At 31.6% G+C, this 26190-nt stretch overlaps 1 protein-coding gene across 1 annotated transcript in view; it reads right to left on the reverse strand.

Moving 5' to 3' along the window:
- The window catches only part of LOC148303007 (uncharacterized), a 154877-nt gene extending 129265 nt beyond the window's left edge, over positions 1 to 25612 (reverse strand). The window contains exon 1 of the mRNA XM_088270718.1: positions 25375 to 25612. The gene's annotated coding sequence lies outside the window, so the exon portion shown is untranslated. The remainder of the gene's footprint in view (positions 1 to 25374) is intronic.
- Between the last annotated feature and the right edge of the window lie 578 nt (positions 25613 to 26190).

The following is a 26190-nucleotide window of genomic DNA, read 5'->3' on the forward strand; positions in this document are numbered from 1 at the left end:
CGTGACAAAGCGCAATTTCAAAGGCGAAACTGCCCGTTACAGTTTACTAAACTCGAGGCAACCAAGCACGAACCGGTCATCCAGCAAATATTACACAAACATCTCCTTTATTTTGTTGCGATTCATAACAATACTTCTGGATGAAACACTCTACGTCAGGACATGCACAAAAGGTGCGAGATGATTTTGTAATCAAAGGGTTGTTCACTTTTTCATATACTCGTGTAACTAACATTTACCCGTCTTAGAATATATTATATTATATGTGAAAAATTAAAAGCGAAAAATATAAGATTTTTTCTGAGTAATTGCGATGTGGTTTAATTACACGACAATTAAAATATGATAGTATTTTTGCCTTGAAAACTTATAATATTTTTTGAGCGAAATAAATCATTGCGAGGTAGACTCCCAAGAGAATTTTTATTCCAAGTCTATGTCGGACCCGGGAAAGGTTACCCCGGACGGGTACCTAAAGCGCAGGATAGCTTTCATAAAAAAAATATCGAATAAACATTGAACCAATTTGATGCAGTGCCCTATGCACCATTGGGTGCGGATAAGGGTATGTAATAGTTGTAGGTGTAGATATAAATTATCATTGAAAAACTCGTTAAACATAACGAACGGCGACTGCGTTCGCTATCGGTTTTTGACACATGTTGAGCGCCCATAATGTAACTAATAATACGATGATTTTAACTGGATAAGGAGAGGATACAAAGGTAAAAAACCGGTCTAATATATTATTTGTATTTCAGACATCGGCATATTGGTCCTCGGGTCGACCAAAAACGCATGTGATTAACGTTTTACGTAGTTATAATTATGTGAATAGTGCTTTAGTGGTGATGTGTAGTATTATTTGCATGCTAGTGTCGTGATAGTCCTGACGAAGAGACGGGTACGTCTCTAAACCGGTAGAAGAAAAATCTCGGTAAGTATTTATATTAAGAAACATTACTTACATTTTCGTTAAAAAAAAGTAAAAATGATTAACCACAAAGTAAATTCTATAAATATTAATGATATTCTTAATACTGTTGAACTCGGTTATAACGAGGATGACGGGACCGACTGAATTTGCTCGTTATAACCGTTACACGTTATATTCGGGAAAATGTAGTTTTTTATAAACATACCATCACATGATGACGTAAAATATCTGGAATGGTCGCATAACATAATAAATCGTAATTCAAAGAAAATTACACAATTTGCTCACTCCTTTCAAGAACGTCATAAATAAAAAATCGTCAATTTTCATTTGTGCATGTTTTCGGAATGCCCAGAAAATGTGCTATATCCCAGCAAAAGAGGCATATTTTTAACTTAATATTTACCCGCTACAGGGCAGAAAGTGTTGTTTTTGCATTTTGAAGAAAAGGTATTGTTTGATTATTTTTTAAAAATAAAATACTTATTTTTCAAGTGGAGAAAAAATCTTCAGGTTTAACCTAAAAAGATCTGTTGCACAGTAAAAAGTTTAATAAGTGGCTTTATATTCATTTTTAATAAATTGTATTATATTTATTAACTTTAAAAACGTTCTCCAGAAAAATCAACTTTTTTGATTTATGACGTCCTTGAAAGGAGTGAGCGAAGTCACCGCGTCATATATTTTTTTTCGATCATCTTTTCATATAAAACTTGGAAAATCTTGCACTTAATACGTAAATGCGTATTATTATTTTTTGTGACTTAGACTTAGACTTGATAGAAGTCAAATTTTATAAGCAATTTTGAATGAATAGTGTTTAAAAGGAGGAAAAAAAAACTATTATAAAATGGCATGATTGATTACACTCACAAAATTCCTTTGGGAACCAAATCGTATCCCACGACTCCTAAAGAGCAATAAAAAAACAGCCTTAGGTAGTCGGTCATTAGGCCCTTTTTTGCTCGCTCACGCATGATGCATGATATCGTGACAATGCCGTCATCGCATATTCACAGTCGTCCGGTCATAATCGAGTTTTATCAATATTATCTGACTATGAATACCATGGCTGACATTGAGTGAAAAATTTAACTTTTTGAGCGTGTACAAATACTTGTTCACAAATCTGGATTATATCCAATTAGGAGTTATTTTTCTTATATTATTTCCAATATGTATAGAAGATCCAAGAATTTGAGTAGTGTGGTGTTCAATCATGGGTAGAATTGGTGAATGTTACACGCGTGAAAAGCGATTACTAAAACCAGCCTATGACGGTCGTAAGTCCCGTAAATGCCCAGACTTCCATATTCTTCTTCATCTTTGATAAGATATCAAAAATAATCCTATAATTTCAATATTCCTATTGTGTTATGGAAGTACGAAGGATTGAATGTGACGTCACATTCCTTAAACATTCCTCAACCTGTTGTGAGTGAATGAAAAAGTAAATAGAAGTTTTAAAAAAAACGATTCGGCTGAGATTCTTCTTCAAAGGTATTGCCGAGGTAAGAAGGGTCTATTATAAGAAGTCTTTATTATACAGGAGTGAATGGGGTAGGAAGAAAAATTCTGTAGTAAAAAAAATATATAATTTGTAGTATATTGGTATTTTTTAACTATTAACTATAACTTTTTTGATATTGTTGAGATAGGTACCGCGTTATCGGAGAGAACGTTATAAGGAGTTGATGTTTAAAATTGTAATTTTACATTTTAACCAGCGTAAATGACCGTAATGAGTCATTATTAAAATAAATTATAATTTCAAAACATTTTCCAGAACGTTCTCTCCGATAACGTGGTACTTATCTCAGCGTTATAGGGGGGTGAACTATATTAATATTATGATAATATCGGAACTAAATTATGGATAAGATGTCAATTTTAAAGATGGTTCCATTAGATATGATTTTAACATAACTCCTTTAATTGGAGATCATCCAGATTTGTGAATAAGTATTTGGACACACTCAAAATGTTGTAAAGAAAATGTAACTGGTCAAATTATAAGCTATAATAATAAAAACGAAAATTTTGTTTTCTGGCGTTTCTCATGTATGTGATTATGATCCAGGATTCGGACCTCACATACTAACATAAGAGTTTCTATTCAATAAAAAGCTTCTTTTTATCTGACCAATAGATGTCTCTAGTGAAGTTCTAGTGATTTAAGAATAATGTTTCCAAGTGTTTATAAGTGGTATTACACAAAGTGAACGATCAATGATAAGGAGAGTGTTATATTACCGTACCACAAACTAATGCTTTTAGTATGCAAAATATATATAGAATAGGTGTAAAGTGATACACATGTGTGACATTCACCTATTCTACCCATTATTGACAACCACACTATTCAAATTCTTAAGAGATCTCTATATTTGAACCAATTTTGAAACATTATTCTTGAATCACTAGAACTTCACTAGAGACATCTATTGGTGAGATGAAAAGAAGCTTTTTAAGTATGTGAGGTCCGAATCCTGGATTATAATCACACAAATGAGAAATGCCAGAATTTATCATTTTCATTTTTTATTAATACATTAAATTCATTTTGAAATAACGACGTTGGTGCGAGTACGGTCCTGTTAGCGGATGCACACGGAATACAGGGAGATTTAATGACTAACACATCCACAGATGCATATGGGATTACACATACACTACTGGACAAAGGGGATACGGTGGACGTAATAAAGTATTGTTATAGCTTCCCGTGGATGAGTCATGCGTCCCAAACCCATATCTTTAGATTCATGGAAGATAAGAAAAAAACTAATCGTGTTTTTGGACTATAAGACGCACTTTTATCTTCAAAAAATTGTCTGAATATGTAAGTTACTACGTGGTATCAAGCGGGGCTGAGGAGTCTAGATGCTTACTAAATAAAGTAGCAAAACAGCGAGTCAACTGGATATTGATATAGGCCATAAAACGAGACATTTGGCCTGTTTCTTACGATTGCGGAAGGCATTTGCGAAGGTACAAACTATAGAGGACGACCCGCTTAACCTACATGGTCCTTACTAAAATCCTAAGTCCTTACGGGTCACGGTGGGTTCATGAGCTACCTACATCGTTTCAAGATCTCCGAGATCGATAGCTGTACGTGTAATGACGATACACCTCAATATGTCCCTCACCTGTTGATGCTTAGCCCCCTTTTCAGCTTTCAAAGACAACAGCTGGAGACGCGTTGCAGGAGCCTGGGTGAGGACCTATCCGACATCGGATCCGTGATAGTTCATAAGGAACTGTCGCGAGAGGTAGTATCATACATAAACCAAAGTAGGACACAAAATTCCGAACAATCTTCTTGTGGAACGGAAGGTCTGCTGATGGCAGTCAACAGTCTGCGTTCTCCTGAGGAGCGCAACGTGGTTTCCTCCCAGCAATGAGCAAATGCTGAGAAGTTCTTGTTTGGCCCACACTAGATTATCCCTCCTGTTCCCAACACAGATTCAAATAAAAACATATTTAATTAGCTAGAAGAAACAAACATCCAGTAAATGATCTATAAACCTTGTAAAGACAAGCAAGGTAAATTTCCCATCTAAAAAAAAACCTACATGGTCCAAATTATCTCCGACATGCGCTGTAGCTGGTACGCCGAGATGAAGATACGAGTGGAGACTGACTATGAAAGGAACAAACCAAAGGTCTGGTTTAAAGCTATAAATGCATTTGTGTCATATAAGTCCTTGATAATACTCATGTCATGTATTGGAGTCAAATAACACTAGTCTATTATTTATTTATTTATTTCAAAACATATTACATACATAAATCATATATGCATATAATATTCCCGATGAGTAATTTCTATTTCTCATTTTGGGACATTAGATTAAGGTTAACAAGACTGGAACTCAAATAATAATGTAAAAAAAAAGATTATTTTTTTAAATAACCAAAACTAATACTAATACATGACAAAATATAAAAACAATAAACAGGTATAATAAATAGGCACAAGAAGCATATTTAAAAGAAATAAATTACAAAACACAAGGTAAGAAGCATATTTAAAATAAACAAATGAGAAAATATAAAAAATTATAAAATATAACAAATGAGAAAATATAAAAAAACATAAGGTAAAAACATAATAAGAAAATATGACTAATCACTACATACATATATATCTTTCCATAAAGTACCTTCTCAGATCACTTATTTTGGATCCCCGAATGGGTTTATTTTATATATCGCTCACTCCTTTCAAGAACGTCACAAATCAAAAATCGTCAATTTCCAGTTGTGTATGTTTTCGGAATGCCCAGAAAATGTACTACATCCCAGCAAAAGAGGCATATTTTTAACTTAATATTTACCAGCTACAGGGCAAAAAAATTTATTTTTGCATATTGAAGAAAATGTATTGTTTAATTTTTTTTTTAAATAAACTAAATATTTTTCAAATAGAGAAAAAACTTTCAGGTTTTACCTAAAAAGATCACTTGCACAGTAAAAAGTTCAATAAGTGGCTTGATATTTATTTTAAATACATTGTGTCATATTTTTGAACTTTAAAAACGTTCTCCTGAAAAATCATGTTTTTTTATTTATGACGTTCTTGAAAGGAGTGAGCGATATGTAAGGCAGCTGGTTAATTTTTATAAAATAACCAACATTTTTCTAAAGCTATAAAATCATTAATTGTTTCACAATGCCATGTCAATAGATTCTTCCTTTCCCCGAAAATAAATAAAAGTATACTTTATGCCCAATTATCCACTTATCACTTGGCCTTATCCTCAACTATTGTTTTCTCCCATAATTATTACTGCACATGTTATAACCATTAAGTACCTAGAATTCAATGGCTATATAAGGACTCTAAGTCCATTTAATCTTCACATTAGTTTGAAAATGCCATATCAAGGCGAAAGAATTGTCAATTTCTTTTAAAAATAATATAAATGCATTTTAGTAGACTCTAAAAATAGTTAATACCTTTACAAAGAGATTGGTACACAATATTAATATAAAAACATTAAATAATTCCTTATTTTCTGACTTTGAAACGAGGCCGGCGCAGGGGGTAAAAATACCCTTCCTGTCCTTAAGCATCAATCGCCCGAACGGGTAGAAATACCATTCCTGTTCTTAATGTGTTAGAATTTTACGTATAATTTAAATTGAGGTTCTACAAATTAAACGGCAAATCTATAAATAATCACCACAAAGATTGTAACTCACAAGAATGAATTCAGGAATTTTGTTTCAGTATGAACAATGTGAAGAATAATTTGTAATAATAGACGCAACCTTATGCGTTTGCAATCAGCAATAAACGTATGACACACGCACTTATGAATCACGTTATTGGGAATTTATTTGAATTGTTTTGAAACTAGTTTTTTGCTCATTTAGATCAAGGTTACCTGGGTGGTAATTTTATCATTTCACCATGGCAATCGCTTACTGACTTGATAAATACATGGAGGTCACGAGTGCGCCCCCGAACACACTTGAATATCAATTATTATGAAATCTAATATCCGAAAGAAAGTGCAATTGAAAATACTAAAACCTTGAATGCGAACTGCTTAATTGTACGTCATTTAGATAATTTAAATGTCAAAACAAAACACTTGTGTTAGACCACTTTTCAGTTTATTAATGTAACAGCTGGTTTCGAGAACTACAGATGTTCTCTAAACTAGTCGTGTTAGCAATAAGTTTATATTTTCACTTGTTGATGAGAACATTAGTAGTTCTCCGAACAAATCATGTTAAATTTTTTAAAAAATGTTTAAAACTATTTGAAAGCGTCCAAATACTTGTTAACAAATCTGGATTGTCTCCAATTGGGTAGGAGTTATTTTTTTATTTATCTATGTTGAGATGTAAAAAAATAATACAATATTTTAGATAATCTTACCAGGATAACAGGAGTTATAAGCTTGTAATAATCTCGCAAAACCGGAGCTACACTTGCAAGACCAATGTGATTCACGGGTTTTGATTTACTGCGGTGAATTCTGAACGTTGTGTCGGTGAACCCATAGCTGTTTCTTAGAAATAAAATATAAAATTACGCACAATCTGATTTTCCAAGAACGTATCAGATAGGCGTCGAAATTGAGAAAGGATCTAAATAAGTTTTATTTAATTAAGAAATAATCTTAATTCGTCAGCACTTTGTCATCTAATAGCAGCATGGCTCGCATTTCAACCTGTCGGAACTTCTTCAACAACTGCTGAGAATATTGAATTACAGATTTATACTCACAGACTCAACTATACTGGAATTGGGTCACATACGCAAATGCCAAATCATCAAGAATATCTTAATTTTTTTATTTGTTTAATACAAATATGTAATTCTCCGATATTTGGGAAATAAAAAAATCATTTATTGATTCGCCAGTCACTTTGTGGTAAAATCTTTCCATTTTTTATAAATCTAAGTTTTACGGTGTTTGAAAATGATGCGGGATGCATCGAAACACGATGTACACACATGCATGTCAAAGAAGATTTTAAGAAATAGTGGTATATACTAATTATATAGATATATATATATATATATATATATATATATATATATATATATATATATATATATATATATATATATATATATATATATATATATATATATATATATATATATATATATATATATATATATATATATATATATATATATATATATATATATATATATATATATATATATATATATATATATATATATATATATATATATATATATATATATATTCTTCTATCCCGAATTCATTTCATATAAGATAGATCGCATCAATCGTTTCTATCTACCATTTTACCGCATTCGTCGTTTAAATCACGCTGCACATTTGACATATTTTGTCTGTTTTTTTTACATTCTTCTCAATTTTGTTACAATCGATGACAATATTCCAACGTGTGGGATAGAAACTATAAAAAAAACTTGTGTGACTTAAGGTTGACAGCTACGGCAGAGGTCGATATTGATGAAGAGGAGCCGCTGCCTGTACTTTTATTTTCAAAAGCATGCACACTCTTTTGACGCACATTCAATGACTGATGCCAAAAAATATTACATTTGCAAACCCCAAAATACTGTTAATTTACGGAAATAAAACAGTAAAAAAACAAATGTCCATCAAAGGTTATTTACAATACAAGAAACTTTAATCTTTTTTGGTTCTGTTAAATAAATACAGACAGAAGGACCTACAACCTGAGGACGATGAGAGCTGATCCCAACAGTCTACAAAGACGATAAGTTGGGATGGAGCCAGGAAGAAGAAGAAACCATTAGTTTTATTATTTTTACAGCACTTTATAATATAACTTTCTCTCAGTGTGAAATTTATTATATCGTTTTAATATTTTTTTTGGTTTGGTGATCTTTTTCTCTAACTAACAAGATAGTCAAATAAAATAAGTTTAATTAATTGTTTTACTAAGTTAATACTACTATTTCTTAAGATCTACTGTGACACGTATTTCGATGCATTCCGCATCATTTTCAAACACCGTATGATGTGGAATGCATCGAAACACGAGTCAAAGTAGATTTGAAGAAAAAGTGGTGTTAACTAAGTAAAACATTTATTAAAAATGAATAGATTTTACCACAAAGTTACTGCCGAATCTAACAATGAAAAATAAGTTAAATTTATAAAATGGCGCCCAAGAAAACCGGATGTATAACTATTACAAAGCTGTCATTCTTGTTATCTGCACCCGATAGTACTGATAGAAATTATCATTGTTTATGTCGATGTTGTATTTTACGATGGCAGATACGTTCGCTTTGGGGTTTATGACACTTGGGTCCTAAACGCAGTTAATTTACCTGAAAATATGATGATTTAAGGTGGTATAAACGAAAGCCCACCACTTAATTATCTTAAAACCCAGGCAACATTTAAATCAATTGTTAAAAAATAAATTTGAAACACCGTTTTTGTATTTAAAGTTTAAGAACTTCTTCTAAGTAAATACATAGGTTAAATTGAAGAGTTGTTGAAAGGTAAGGAGTTAATTTTTTAAATATTTATTTTTTTTTTTTATATATACTTATTCTAAAAAAACTCATTTTAATATATATTCTTTAAAAAATGGGCGAAGAGAGACGTGTGACATCTCGCGCAGCCGGTCGTTTACTAAATTCCATATTTGCGAGTAAGGCCTTACAACACCGTTTTTGTATTGAAAAATATAAGTTTTTCTTCGCATTAATATATTTGTTTTGAAAGGTAAGGAGTTATAATTTTTATCATTTTTTAAATATATATATATACTTATTCCAAAAAAATCTAATTCATAACAAATTCTAAAAAATATATGCGCAAACCACACGTGTTGCGTCTTGCGCAGCCGTTCGCGTACTGAATTGTATATTTGAAAGTACACCCTTTAACTGGATGAGTGAAGACTACAGGAGTGCCTAAAAGTCGGAAACCTAAATATTCTTCTCCGTCTTATTCCTCATTGCTGAGGGTTGTGATCCTTGCAGAAGCAATGACTCTTCTCCAGTTATCCCTTGACTGCGCTGCACGTAGCGCCAACCACTGAGGTGCCTGCTGCTGCCTTAATTTGATCGGTCCATAGTGTGGGGATCTTCCTCTCCCTCTCTTTCCCTGCAGGCTACCGATCACAACTAGTCGTTCCAGGCTATCCTTATTGCCACGCGCAACGTGTCCAAAGAACTGGAGAATCCGTCGGGTATAGATATTGGCCAGAGTCAAGCCATCCAAGTCTGGCGAAATCTAAATATAATATATAATAAATAATATAATAAATATGCAGGAAGTAATGTATTCTAACAAAACCAGCTCATCACATAACATGTTAAATATTTTTAAAATCACAACAATGTTTAAAAATACTGTAATATTTATGCGTATTTTGCAATTCATATGTTATAATACAAGCATTTAAATCCGCATATTGCATTTTTTTAAGTAAAAGCATTTCCTCATTTTTGTTTTATTATTTTTCTCTCAATGCCAATTTTGATTAGGAACAATTTCCGGTGAATGCAATTCGTATGAAAATATTACAATTACACATTTTTGTATATTTTTTGTAACTACCTGTGCTGATTGCTTTCATCTCGGCTATTATGCCGTGTGTCGTTTCCCAATGCGACGAACATACAAGAAGGCATTAAAGTTGTGCATACATATATGTGTATACATATGTGACGAATAAGTAATTGTCACTTTTTCCATAAACTGATTGGAATTTAATTTGGTACATTTTCTCTTAAGTGTACAGTATCTACTCAATGAATTAGGGCCACCCATTATTTTTTTGAATACTCTGAAATCTTTTGGATTATTATATTTATTTTACATAAATACTTTAAGTTTTCTATTGACATCTAATATCATGTATATTACCTTCAATAATATGTAAAATATACCTGGATTATTTAAGCCTTTACAAAATTTCAAACCCTTTTTCTGACAAAGGTCCCTAATTAGCACAGGTAGACAGATAGTTGAAAGTTCAAAAAATAGTCCTATCTCATTTATTAGTGAAGTTTCTTGAGTTCTGGTTATTGTTTTGTTCAGAGAGATTATATAGTTATCGTGTCTTGTGAAAAAAACTTAATTTTTAATTTTAGTTCATAAAGTATAATTTTTTTTTGTAAACACAAGTGTTTTTTTTGAAAAGGACAAAATGGGAAAAAGTAAAGACATTTCTAGGGAAAAAAAGTCTAGTGTTATAGTGCTACTGAAATTAGGAATACTATCTAATAGAGAAATTTCAAAAAAAGAAAACGTTTCTCGTCAAACAGTGGACAGAATTTCAAAATCAATAAAAAATCAGTCACCCGCCACCAGCAATCGGCGAAAGAACTGTCGTAGGATTAGAAAAAAAACACCGAGGACTGATCGAAAAATCGTTCAAAGTGCCTTAGAAAACCGTAGTGCATCAGCAAAAACATTAAAAATAAAATTGGAAGAAGAGGGTATAAATATATCGGTATCAACACTGAGGCGACGTCTTTACGAAGTAAATCTGAAATGCAGGCGCCCCGTAAAAGTACCAAAATTGACACCACGAATGAAAGCGGATCGATTAAAATGGGCCAGGCTACATCGAAATTACTCGGTAGATGATTGGAAAAAGGTATTTATTTAAATTGAATTTTCAACATATCATTTTAGTAAATAAACTTATATATTTGAATTAAACTTAAATTTTCATTATTTATCAGGTCATCTTTAGTGATGAGTGCCGGTTAGAAGCCGTGACAGAGAGCCGTCGATTCGTCAGGAGAACACCAATGGAACGTTACAATGAGGCCTGTGTGGTAAAAGTTATCAAACACCCCCCTGCAACAATGATATGGTCATGTATTATTAACAATTTACCTGGGCCGTTGTTTTTCGTGGAAGGAACAATGAACCAAAATTCCTATAAGCAGGTCCTCGAACGAATTTTATTGCCCTTCTACCATACACTCGACCCAACAGAATGTCCATACACCTTCATGCAGGATGGGGCACCTTGCCACCGGGCTAAATCAATAATAAAATTTTTGTCTAACAAAAATCTGCCTTTGCTCCCCTGGCCTGGAAATTCTCCGGACCTTAATCCTATAGAAAACGTATGGAGCATGTTAAAAAATAAGGTATACTCATTTCCAAATCCGACAGTAGACTGTCTAAAAAAAAATATTCAAAAAATTTGGTCAGAAGACGAAGAAATAAAAAAACACGATAAAACAGTGCATTTTAAGTATGCCAAAAAGAATTGAGGCAGTTATTTCTGCCAAAGGTGGAAATACTAAATACTAACTATATTTATATGAAAATATATGCATAATTGAAGCGTAATAAAGTGTTCATGTGTAAATAAAATTCAATGTTGTTTTATTCAAGGTTTTCTCTGAGTTATTCCTGTTTGAATTGAGAAATTGCGCAAAATTCTGCGTGGCCCTAATTCATTGAGTAGATACTGTATATATATATATATATATATATATATATATATATATATATATATATATATATATATATATATATATATATATATATATATATATATATATACTTATATTTTATCCAGCTTAAAGCTGATATCTCAAATGTTCAAATTCAGAATGCGAACGACCGCGTCAGATGTGTTTTCCGAGTACTATTTTTTTAATAATATATGCCTATAGAAAAAAATATCAAAGTCCTTTTCTTTCAATTTAAACACCTTACATTTTTTTCAAAACCGTTTATGTATTTCGAAAATTATTTTTTCAATGCAAAAACGGTATTATAAGAAAAAAATTCAATTAGTCAAATGATACCTGTGTTGAAAAAAATCATAATAATTGGAAAATATAGTTTTTAATGCCTTTCGATAATGCATTATATATTTTTTTAATTAAATAAACACTTATAAAATACCACTTAATGAGTTTTATTTAATACACATGATTAGTTTCCAAAATTAACAGATGTTTTCATCTACTGGTGAAAAGCAAAACTCAAAAAGATGAAAATGTAGATGAAAACATCTGTTACTTTTCGAAACTAGTCGTGTGTAATGAAATAAAACTCATTAAGTGATATTACACAGGTGTATATTTTTTTTTTAATAATCAACATGTCGCTCACTCCTTTCAACAAAGTGATATATCAAAAAACGGCAATTTTCAGTTTTGCATGTTTTTTGAATGCCCAGAAAATGTACTATATCCTATCAAAAGCACCATATTTTTAACTTAATATTCACCCGCTCCAGGGCGGAAAGTGTTGTTTTTTCATTTTGAATAAAAGGTAGTGTTAAATATACTAAACATTTTTCAAAAGGAGAAAAACATTCAGGTTTTACCTTAAAAGATCTGTTGCACAGTAAAAAGTTCAATAAGTGGCTTGATATTTATTTTAAATACATTTTATTATATTTTTATATTTTATAACTTTGAAAACGATCTTTACTATATAACGATTTTTAATATATGGCGTTGTTGAAAGGTGTGAGCGAGTCATTCCACAAATTTAATGCTGAATCAATAAATAAATCATCATTTTAATATCAAAAACATAAAAAATTAAAATAAACTGATTATTTTCCAAAATTCATGAATCGGCGTAAATCATCAAAACCAAAACCGAATTAAAAAACGACTTATTTTAAAACGTCGTTAGTCGTTATTTATGAATTATTTTTAAGCTCAAACGCCCATGTCTAAATCTTATTCCGATTATAAAAGTAAAAGGCCAATAGTGCGGTTATAAAACCCAAAATAAAATAAATTCATAAACGTGGAATGTATACGTGGAGTTAAACATCAAAAAGATAAAGGTTTTATCCATGGAATCGCTTTCGGATATATTTTTATATCATCAAATGTCCATAGATATTAGAAATTCATAGATGACAAACATTCCTTCTGTATTTCACCGACTGTAGATAATTAAGATTGTGTTGATTGGCCAATGAGAGGCCATTTCTAAGAAACTCTGCTGTGATTGGCTAAGGTAATTAAGTTTTTATATTGAAAACATACCTGTACGTTCGAATGTAGCTAAGCTTATTTTCGGGTGGTCAGTCTACGCGATGGCGACGTGTGTTTGTATGCTTGGGTAAAGAATTTAACGGTAGTTCAAAAAAAGCCCACAGGATATAGTATTTTGAATAAAAAAACATTAAATCGATAATTGACATTATTTGACTGTTAACATGTTGTTACATTATACATTGTAACATATTATACTTATATAAGGATGTTTTTTTAGAGGTTTGATCTTTAAACTGGCAAAATTGTTTCTACAGACTGTCGATTCGACAGTTGACAGTCAATTTGTAGTCAGTACGTTTTGCCATTTCACCACAAATACACTGAATGACCATTATGCGCGTCGCAGGTTCGTGAATGGGCCGAAAACAATATTCAGCTTGATCCTCTTTTTTAACACAAAATTTTGTTCACCGATAAGGCACATTTTTGGTTAAATGGTCAATAAGCAGAATTGCCGAGTTTGGAGAAGAAAAAACTCAGAAGCCTTTTTTGAGACGCCCTTATATCTATTAAGAGTCACTGTTTGGTGTGCTTTATGAGCAGGTGGAATCATTAGTCCATATTTATATATTTTTTAAAGATGATACCGGCCAGAATGTTCGGATGGTCATTGGAGAGCACTACAAAACCATGATAACTGACTTCTTCGTACCTCAGTTGTATGGCATTGATGTGACAGAGCTGTGGTTTTAACAAAATGGCGCAACATGCCACACGGCGGGTGCCACCATCAATTTATGGCGAGAAATTTGAATCTGTATACATCTAAAAAAACACCCTTTTTTAGAAAGGTAATGCCGATACGTTAAAATCACACTAACAATAGTTATTTTAATAATATAGGTATTAAACAATACTATTTACTCAAATGCCACCGAGTAAAAACGCACTATTCATTAGTTCATCATTACTTATAAATTCAGAGTAGCATGTTTCCTTTCGCTGCCGTATCTCCAAATTCCTTGCCAAACTTGAATCTATGAAGATTTAAAATACGATATGGAGGTCGTTCGAAAATTCCGTTATGTCTGCGAATTTATTCACAGTTTTTTGCAGCTTGGTTTGAGGGAACGTCATTGCCTGAGATTAGATGGAAGTACAGATGAACTTTGGTTTTTAAATTGAATGAGGTTTATATGTGTGTGTACATGATTCTCATTTCATAGTTACATTTAATGTTACAATATTTTTTCCTGCCCACATTTTAATAAGATTTAATTCATATAGACCGAATTGTTCATTTAACATTCTCCTTAATATAAATTAAATATTTTTATTGTTTTCATTTTGCTTCTATCTTTATCTCCTCTGATATCTATTTATTCATTTTTTTTCAAAACATATGACATACATAAGTCATATATATAATATTCCAGATAATTTCTATTTCTCATTTTGGGATGTGGGATTAAGGTTAACAAGACTGGAACACAAATACTATGGTTACAAAAAAGATTTTTTTTAAATAACCATAACTAATACATGGCAAAATATAAAAACAATAAACAGGTAATTTATTTATTGTTTTGGCATTAACTTTGTGGTAAGACATGTTACAATGATTAAAGAAAACACTTGTTTTATACCACTTGAGTTTTATTAAAGACTACATGTTTCAGAAGTTAAACTTCCATTATTCAGGTCTGTATAATAACATGTTATTATACAGACCTGAATGATGGAAGTTTAACTTCTGAAACATGTAGTCTTTAATAAAACTCAAGAGGTATAAAACAAGTGTTTTCTTTAATCATTGTAATAAACAGGTAAAACAAAAAGGCATAACAAGCATAATTCAAATAAACAAATGAGAAAATATCCTTTATTTATTGTTATTACAATGTATATATTTTTTGGTTAGAGCTAAAATCACTCGTAAACGTGTAGAGGCTTTAGAAAAAGCTGTCTTGTCAGCAGCTTGCAACGGAACGCTTCATTGCAAAATGAAACTGTGAAATGGAGAATTTATGTAAACATAACTAAGCTACAATATTGTAAAAAAATGGCAAACATGAATATATAATTCATAAACGGTATTTTTAACAAATCTGTAGGTGTATGGCACCTATGTGAGAATACCAAATTTATTTTAAAAGTAGGTCGCTTAAAACACGCTGAATCTAACCTTTTAGGTTTTAAGGCATAAAAAATATACCTGGTTCATTTAAGAACATGCACATAAGTATATCTATGTATATATATTTTTATATTCGATCTCTCAGAGAAATATGCGACTAAACTTCAATATGGTGATAAAAGGAAAGAATGCAGGGCTGAGGATGAGCATTATCGATAAAATTGAAGGTGTGTTAATATGGTTTAGGCATGACAATCGAATGAGAATAGTAAAACTAATTTATGAGGCAAATGTGGTTGGTAATTGAAGCAGAGTAAGATAGAAAAAAATTGGCACGATCTAGTGTTTCAATTATTTAAAAAAATTAAAAGGTCAGGAGTTGTAATAATGTGGAAGAAGTGAAGTTAATTATATAAGTATATAACCACTCACCGAAGAATTCGGTGAGTGGTTATATACTAATAACTATATATATATATATATATATATATATATATATATATATATATATATATATATATATATATATATATATATATATATATATATATATATATGTATTAATGTACATATATATATATATATATATATATATATATATATATATATATATATATATATATATATATATATATATATATATATATATACATATATATATGTATATGTATATATATATATATATATATATATATATATATATATATATATACACATATATATATATATATATATATACATATATATATATATATATATAAACAGTAAAGTAAAGTTAGATATATTATTCAATATAAGTGTTGGGTGAAATGTATGAACCTATATAACACTTATATTGAATAATATATCTAACTTTACTTTACTGTTTATATATATATATATATATATATATACATATATATATGTATATGTATATATATATATATATATATATATATATATATATATATATATATATATACACATATATATATATATATATATATACATATATATATATATATATAAACAGTAAAGTAAAGTTAGATATATTATTCAATATAAGTGTTGGGTGAAATGTATGAACCTATCGAACAAAAACTTAAATATGATAAAGACTAGAAGCAAACTTCGTTATATCATATAACACATTGTGATATAATATAATACAAGTCCAAATTTCAATTTCTCATATAAATAAGAATAAAACGCATTGTCCAAAAATACAAATACACACATATGCATGCACACTATACCCGTATAATATAGCAAACGCATCTGAATTTCTTTGTTTTACGTCAGTTGTCTATGGTAGAATTCGGCGTGTTTAGTGTTGACGTCACGCTCCGCCAGGTAAGAACTGGCGAGGAGGAGTCTGTTCGGAATATTTAATCGGTCGGAATTCCCGATTCTAACTGCCGAACGCGTTCGAATCTCAACACGCCGACAACTCTTGCTTTCGTTGTGGGCAGCCAGCAGGCGGTTGGCAAACAGGCCGTGAATGCCACCCACACAACAAACGAGGACTTTTTCCCATTGTAAAACCAGCCTTATTTAAGTACCTACCGTTTTATGCTTATATTTTGAAGTGTTTTAAAAAATTAATTTTTCAATATTTCAAATTCTTTTGCATTTCCAAATATATTATAATTACAAGTAAAATTAAAACATTTTGAGTGTGTCTAAATACTTAATCTGCATTAAATCCACTTATAGAGGTAATTTTTCATATTATTGACATCTCATCAAAGACATATTCTTCATCATCATTGATGAGATGTCAAAAAAATATATATTAATACAAAAAAAGATCCCACAAAGGCATGGCCTGTGTGTGGGTAATCATTTTATTTTAGGTTATAACAAAGGGCACTGATAAGAATACAATAGATATCAGAAATAAAATTAGATTAAAAGTGCTAATATAAACTAGAAATATTTGAATTCAATATAAAACAAAAAATCAAAAAGACGGAAATGAAAAAAGTTAGCAAATATGTACTACTCATATGAGTTATACGTTTAAAAGAAGAACTTACGTAGATCAGTTTTTTTTAAATAAATAATGTAAGCAAAATTTTAAATCGAAACAATCATAGATAATTAGTTGGAAAGCGTTTTGTTTTTTAGGACTTTTTTCCGTTTCGAACCAACCAGTACCTACCAGTTTTATGAATTTTAAAGTGTTTTCAAAAATTTATTTGGAATCGGTTTTTTTTTTGTAAAACAAACGAGAACTTTTTTCGTCTGTCGAACAAGCCACTACCTACCGTTTTATGCATTTTTAAGTGTTTCCGCAAATTGATTGGGAACGCGTTTTTAAAAACAAACGACGTCTTTTTCTCCATTGTCGAACCAGCCTCATTTAAGTACCTACCCGTTTTATGCATTTTAAATGATGTCAAAAATCGAATTGGTATGCGTTTTTGAATTCGCGTCGCTTTAAGTTATTCTTTAGAAAAAAATAACTTAAAGGGTGTGGAAACAAAATATTTCCATACAATAATTATTTTACCATACTTATACGCTTTACTGATGGCCCAATAAATCACAACTTAATTTTCTTTAAAGCCAAGTAACATTCAACGTTCCGTAGAATCGGGCTACTTGAACTTTGATGTATTACTTGAGCCCAGTACAAAAAAGATATATAAATCTGTATTTGGTCTACAATAATGAACGTATCGACATGATTCATTATTTCCCTGACAGGTGACACTTATTGTCACGATACATTCATTATTGTACATCAAATACAGATTTAAATGTCTTTTTTGTACTGGGCTCAAGTAACACATCAAAGTTCAAGTAGCCCCGTTCTATGGTAATTTAATTTTTTGCTTAGCCCCATTTTTATATTGAAAAAATAGGTTTTTCCATAAAATTAATACACGGTTTTGTTAATAAAGCAGTTATTGAAAGATTAGGAGCTAAAAAAATTATGAAAAATATGTATTTATTCGCCAAATTTTAATCTCCTCTTCCTGTCCATCCCACCTTATCGTCATTGTAGACTGATGGGATCAGCTCTTCTCATCCTCAGGTTGTAGGTCCTTCTATCATATACAATGTCACCTAGGCCGTGCCTATATATATTTTGTTATATTTATGTTATATTTTGAACAACGGAAATTCACATTTTAAGTATGTATATACTTACGTAGATGAAATAAAAATAGTCTTACCTATTTTTTATGATCTTACATCAGCAACACTGATGCGGGTCTTAACACCTGTTATACACCTGTTATCTTATACACGTGTAGAAACGTATTATTATATTGTTTCAAAAAGTTCTGTCGTTTTTTTGCATACAAGAAAAAATCCAACATACGAGTATTATTGCCATATGGTTCTCAATGACAATAAAAGATACTTAAAAATCCGTACTAATACTATAATTAAACAAAATAAGTAAATAATAATACATTTTAATATAAAATACAATGGAGTAATTGGCAAAGTGAGTAAAAAATGTTAAAATTTGTTTCCTTAACGAGCGAAAATTCACATAACGAGTCAAAACAAAAAATGTTTCGCTTAACGATTAAGATTCTGGAACGAATTATGCTCGTTATGAGAGGTTAAGCTGTGATTGCATATAAAAATGCATACAATAATTATTTACAACATTTTGAGTGTGTCCAAATACTTGATATATTATAAGAGTTTCTGCTAAATAAAAAGCTTCTTTACATCTCACCAATAGATGTCTCTAGTGATGTTCTAGTGATTCAAGAACAAGGTTTCTAAATTGGTTCATATATATATATATATAGAACTTCCAAGAATTTGAGTAGTGTGGTTGTCAATAATGGGTAGAATTGGTGAATGTTACACGTGTGTAAAGTGATCATTTAAACCAGCCTATGACGGTCGTCAGCCCCGTAAATGCCCAGACTTCCATATTCTTCTTCATCTTTGATGCGATGTCAAAAAATAATACAATAATTATATTTCATATTTCAATTATAAGTCAATAGACTAACTAACCAGCACTCCGTTTTGACGGTAGGCAGAGAGAATAGAACGCCACACCACAACATGCTTAGTCTTTCCACATTCATGCATCTCCTCATACATACTCGCCGATTATTCCGACTCCTGACATGACCACATTCAAGTATTTAAAATTTACTTGATCATGCCCAGTTTTTCTCGTTCTACATCTGCTCCTATTTCCAACTTTATTCGCCTCATAAATTTGTTTGACTATTCTTTACTTACTCATTCGTTCCACATATCCCAACCATCTCAACACATCTTTCTCAATTGTATCGGTAATGCATTTCCCAGCTTTGCATTCTTTCCCTATTACAGCGTTCGAATACCTATCATTCATCGTTTTGCCGCACATTTGTCTGAAGGATCGCATTTCGACTGCGTTCAGTCTACTTTCATCCTTCTTATGCCGACTCCATGCTTCACTTTCATGCTGTTAATATCTATATTATTAATGTTTTTAGCATTTACTTTGTGGCAAGTCAATTGGACACAGTGCCCTATGCACCATTAAGGGCGGATAAGGGTCAATAGTAGTAAATGCAATATGTCAAAAAAATTGCATTTTTTTCCTTATTTAACATTTCGAACATCTGTAATACTAATGTGCAAAGGCAAATAGCCGCATGTTAAAAACAGTAGTTTTGAGATAAACGAGTTCATCGTTAACTTCAAATGATGCTTTTTGCCAAAACACGTATCAATTTTGTATTCGTTATTTGGATAATGACTATCTCAGTAAAGGAAAGAGTATAGAAAAATCTATTATTGTATAAGATAGAGGCCAGTTATAAGAATGCTTTGAGCCCTGTTAAGCCAAACAGTCGCAACTTGAGTTACGGCTAGTTGCCTTTACACATTAGCATAGGTCGTTTTGCCGCAAATAAACTGAGTATTCAGAAATTCAGTCTGCAAATTCACATATAAATTTTATTTCTAAAGCCAGTTTTATAAAGTTCAAATCAATAAAATCGAAAACAAATATTATTATTCAGTGTTGATGGAAAAAATACTCGTAAAAGTGTACCTGGAATATTTCGTAATACGTTTTAGATGAGTCCGAAATGAATGCTGGAAAACAAGTGCCTATAAAAATTCCTACACACAATAAGATACTAACGCGAGGTGATCGTGCTGATCAATGATCATCCACACATCGCTCACTCCTTTCAAGAACGTTGATTTTTCCGGAGAACGTTTTTAATGTTTAGAAATACAATACAATGTATTAAAAATAAATATCAAGCCACTTATTGAACTTTTTACTGAGCAACAGATCTTTTTAGGCAAAATCTGAATGTTTTTTCTCCATTTGAAAAATATTTAGGATATTGAAAAAATAATTAAAATGCAAAAACAACACTTTATGCCCTGTGGCGGGTAAATATTAAGTTAAAAATATGCCTCTTTTGCTGGGATATAGTACATTTTCTGGGCATTCCGAAAACATATTTTTGTAATAATGCACAACTGAAAATTGTCGAATTTTGATTTATGACGTTCTTGAAAGGAGTGAGCGATATGTTTGGTCAAAATCATCATTAATTCTCTTAAGGTTCCTGTGTGAGTATAATACTCAAGTAGCTGTTATTGACAACCTATGACACGTGTTTACCTGTGACAGATAAAAACTTGTTTTATAAACAGTTGCCGCAATGGCAGCGCCATCTGTTGAACTTAACAGCAACACACCCAATACTCAACGTTGATCATGGCGGGGAGCGTGCTTATTAACAACTGTGCCATCACTCGATGCTTTCGATTGCATTGCTGTTTCATTGGTTTTTAAAAACATTGACATGAAAAAAAACTTACTAACCAAAACGCCGCTTCTCCGCAGGGGTAGGCAGAGAAAATAGAACGTCAAATCAATCTGTCTTTGCAATAAATCTTCGCCTCTTCCACATTCAAGCATCTCTTCGTATTATACAAATTAGACGATCAAGTATTTGAAATGTTAAACGTTATAAAATTTAACAAATTAGAAATAATAATAAAAAAATTAAATAACTTATACGGCGCCATTTTCGTAAAAGACTACCTCAAGGGCGCTTCAATGTTTGCTTTCCATTTTCTTTCTTTTCCATTTAACCAGACTGAGCCAGAGCAACGCTTTTTTTTTATTACTGGCCGGGCAGTAATAAAAAAAAAGTAATCAAATTTGTAGTGGGTTTACTTTCAAAATATCTTCATATCAACCTACCTACCTATATTTAAAAAAATGTTATTGAGGTTACCAGCTATATAATGGCATAACCCTAAAATACTTGTTCAAAGGTTAAACATTCATTAAACTCGACACACACCCATAGATATTACATAATTTAAAAAAAATTATATTTAAAGAAAAAATAACCATGCATCATTTATTTTTTTCATATTCTTTTCATTGACCTCGATTCGCAACTCCCAAATAGTGTAAAGGGTATGGGGTCGGATTGATGCAGTGTTAACTTGTTCATTAATTATACATAGAACATATTTTGTGTATCAAAAGCATTGTTAACTTTGTGGTATGGTAAAGAAAAGTGATATTACACAAAGTGAACGCTGAACGACAGGGAAAAAGTTATACGTATATAGAACAGTAGAACAATTTTATGAGGCGAATTTAGTTGGAAATAGAATCAGGGGAAGACCGAGACTAGCAGGTATGTCAAATACTTGAAAGCGGCCGGGTCAGAGGCGTAATAATCTTCGGGTATGTATGAGGTGATGAATGAATGTGGGAGAGGCGAAGATTGTTTACAAAGACAGATTGGTGTGGCGTTCTGTTCTCCCCGCCTACCCCTGCGGAGAATCAGCGTGATGGTTAGTTAGTTTTTTTTTTCAATTATATGAAGGCAAGGTTCAGTCACGTGTTTAAAAGTTGAATGCATTATATGGATACATATCGCTCACTCCTTTCAACGTCATGAATAAAAAAAAAGATTTTTCAGGAAATCGTTTTTAAAGTTTAAAAATATATTAAAATGTTTTAAAAATAAATATCAAGCCACTTATTCAACTTTTTACTATGCAAGAGATCTTTTTAGGTAAAACCTTAAGAGTTTTTCTCCATTTAAAAAATATTTAGTACATTAAAAATAACTATTAAACAATACCTTTTCTTCAAAATGCAAAAACAAAACTTTCTGCCCTGTAGCGGGTAAATATTAAGTTAAAAATATGCCGCTTTTGCTGGGATGTAGTACATTTTCTGGGCTTTCCGAAAACATGCACAACTGAAAATCGTCGATTTTTTATTTATGACGTTGTTAAAAGGAGTGATATTATGTCGTAAGTGACTAAGGTTAAAGGACGTTACCGTTATGTGGGAAAGGAAATGGAGGAGCAACGGCAGGGTATCATGACTCCATGGGCATAAAGATTTTTTTATCTAAAACCACATTTTAATTCAATGCCAAATCACGAATTTAGTGTGTAGGGAATTCATGTACTTAGTCCGTCTGTAGAATTTTCAGTAACGTTTATATTCTTTTGACCAGTCTGATGATGTCGGTAACGACGAAACCCGGTCGCTGGTCAAATAAAAAAGTGGAAAAGCTAAAAATATTGGTTTTAATCTAATAATAAATTTAAAAAAAAAATAAAAATGCAATTCCATCACGAAGTGTCAGTGGATAATATAAATCTACGTTTATATTCAGTTCAGTAACAATTTGTTTATATAAATAACACACTACGTTCATATGATGCAGTGCCCTATACACCATTGGGGTGCGGATAAGGGTTTAAAGAAGAAGAAAACAATTTTTTTTTAAATTGGTCGTGAAAAGACATGTGACCTCTCCGGTGGTCTCCGGTGGAATGAATTCTGTGTTTGCGAATATCCCCTTAACCTTATGCTACATTTGCTTATTGATACCACACTTTAGATAAAGGTTGCAAAGGTTGATACCACACTTACTAATACTTCTTTTCCAAACCCTCATTCGCACCCAATGGTGCATAGGGCACTGCATCATATAAACGCAGTGTTCTCTTGATCGTTAACACATGAAGGAAGGGTGATCAGCCCTCCGCTTCCGGTACCGGTCCAATAATAATATTGAATAAATATTAGAGTGAAAAAATCAGTTAGATTTATTTTCACCCCACCCCTGAGAATCGAACCCGGGACCTCCAACACGGTAACCAAACACGGTAACCATCACACCACGGAGGCGGTCAGGACTTACTAATACTAGGTATAATCGATCATGACATGTCTAAAATTGAACCCGGACCTTATGCAATAAAAGCAATCGTGTTGCCACACTGTAAAAGTAAAAAAAAGTGATACCTCACAAGTATAATAAAAGTTTTAACATAAAATGATTTGAAATTTTACTATTATTATTATTCTGTAAATATTTTCCTTTTAGCCCTTATCTGCAGATAATGGTGCATAGGGCACTCCATCCTATCTATGCGGTGTTATATTGATTGCTAATTGCAAGAAGGCAAGATGATCATCAGTCAGGGTGATATTAAATAAATAGAGAGTAAAAAACAGATATTTATTTTGACCTCCTGGGAATCGAACCCGGGACTTCCAGTATGGAAGCCAAACGCGCTTACAGTGTAGTGACACTACGGAGGCGGAGCGGACACGTATATTAATGTTAACAAAATGAAATACAGAATTTTGTTATTAAATAAAATATGTATTGAATTAGATCCCAATTTCTTTTGTGTGTTTTAAAATTTGCACTTGCCTACAATGCTGGAGGTACCGGGTTCGATTCCCAAGAGGGTCAAAATAAATATTTGTAATTAAACAGACTACAACATTTTTTCAATATCACCCTGGACTGTGGTACCTGAAACACAAGGCTGATCTCCATTCCATCGTATATTTAACGATCAAGATAACACTGCTTCTATACTATGCAGTGTCCTATGTACCATTGGGTGTGGATAAGGGTAAGAAGAAGAAGTTTTGAAATCAACTAAAAAATATATAAAAGGTATTTTCGCAGTTATATTTCTTCATAATAAAATTCTGGTCAATGCAAGATGAAACAAAAATATCTTAAAAATATACACATGTCGCTCACTCCTTTCGAGAACGTCATAAATCAAAAATCGTCAATTTTCAGCTGTGCATGTTTACGGAATGCCCAGAAAATGTACTATATCCCAGCAAAAGAGGCATATTTTTAACTTAATATTTACCCGCTACAGGGCAGAAAGTGTTGTATTTGCATTTTGAATAAAAGGTATTGTTTAATTATTTTTTTAAATATACTTAATATTTTTCAAACGGAGAAAAAACATTCAGGTTTTAGCTAAAAGATCGATTGCACAGTTAAAAGTTTAATAAGTGGCTTGATATTTTTTTTTAATACATTTTATTGTACATATTTTTAAACTTTAAAAACGATCTCTAATCTAGTTTTTTTATATAAGATGTTGTTGAAAGGAGTGAGCGATGTGTATTGAACTAAAACCCTAATAGAAGGGTTTTTAAGTATGCAAGTATGTATTGGAATTCATACATGTGAAGGTCCACACCAAAAAGTTATATTATTTCCAATATTGTACTTAAAATCCTTTAAATGCAAATCCGTTCTGTTTACTGTATTCTATCGAAATCTTAATTAAAGTTGCCACAAAACGTGACCAATCCTGTGTTAAACCAATATGAAATCATTAAATCGTACCAAAACGTAACAATTTTACAAGCTAGAATTCCTGATTACTTAAAATCATTTATAATGGAAATGTAACGTTTCGGTGAGGACCTCCACACACATTTCACAACATGTTGCAAAACTTCATTGTAACGTGTCAAAACAGCCACCCGTTCAAAAGTTTCAATTCCGGAGATATTTGGATTCGGCGGCGCAGCGATCGCGCCGGATGAAAAAAATATATTTAAAAATTCACCTGTCGACATTCGATTAATCCTTTCGATCACTAAAACTCCACAGGAACGAAAAATATTCACAAAAAAACACTTAACAAACTATCGATAATGCCACAGACACACAAAAGTAATAAGTAAATAACTAAATTCTCCCTCTTTTGTAAATTCAAAAATGTGAATGTAAAAACCACTATCCTTGAACCACGCGCGCGCTCTTTCCCGCAAACGACGACAACCGACGGCTAGTCGCAGCGAACTGCTCGAGTGCTGGAAAATAACCAGCCAGTACGATATTTACCCCCACTTTCGGACTACCTGCCCGTTTATTGCGAGAAATATTATTTATCAAAAGTTCTACGCAGGTACCTACCTGTTCGAAATATCAAAAGTTTGGAGTACCTACCTACGTTCTTACCTGGCCGCGCGTCACGCGGGATAATTCGAATGAAAGATTCGAATTATCCTTAATCGTCTCTCTTGCTAGTTCGTTGGAACATATCCAATTAGAATTAGAATTTACTGAGAAAAAAACGTATATCGTATGTGAAATTATTCATATATGTAGGTACATATGAAGTACGATTAATACATTGACGATGGGGTTTAATGAAGATTTAGTTTAAATTCTGATAATGAATTATTCAAAATTGCAAGGCATTAAATATCAATGTTTTCTTAGTTTTTATTTTTTAATTCCGGTCTTAAAAGCCAACCTAAAAAATATTCTTTTTTAACTAAAGTTTTACTTGGTATATATCACTAATTCTTAATATCTATTGTGACACGTGTTTCGATGCATTCAGTATCATTATCAAACAGTGTGTAAACCATAGTCT

This window comes from Brachycentrus maculatus, unplaced genomic scaffold (genome assembly GCF_059751285.1).
Source record: "Brachycentrus maculatus isolate JH-2025_06_01 unplaced genomic scaffold, ASM5975128v1 h1tg000393l, whole genome shotgun sequence".
NCBI lineage: Eukaryota > Metazoa > Arthropoda > Insecta > Trichoptera > Brachycentridae > Brachycentrus > Brachycentrus maculatus.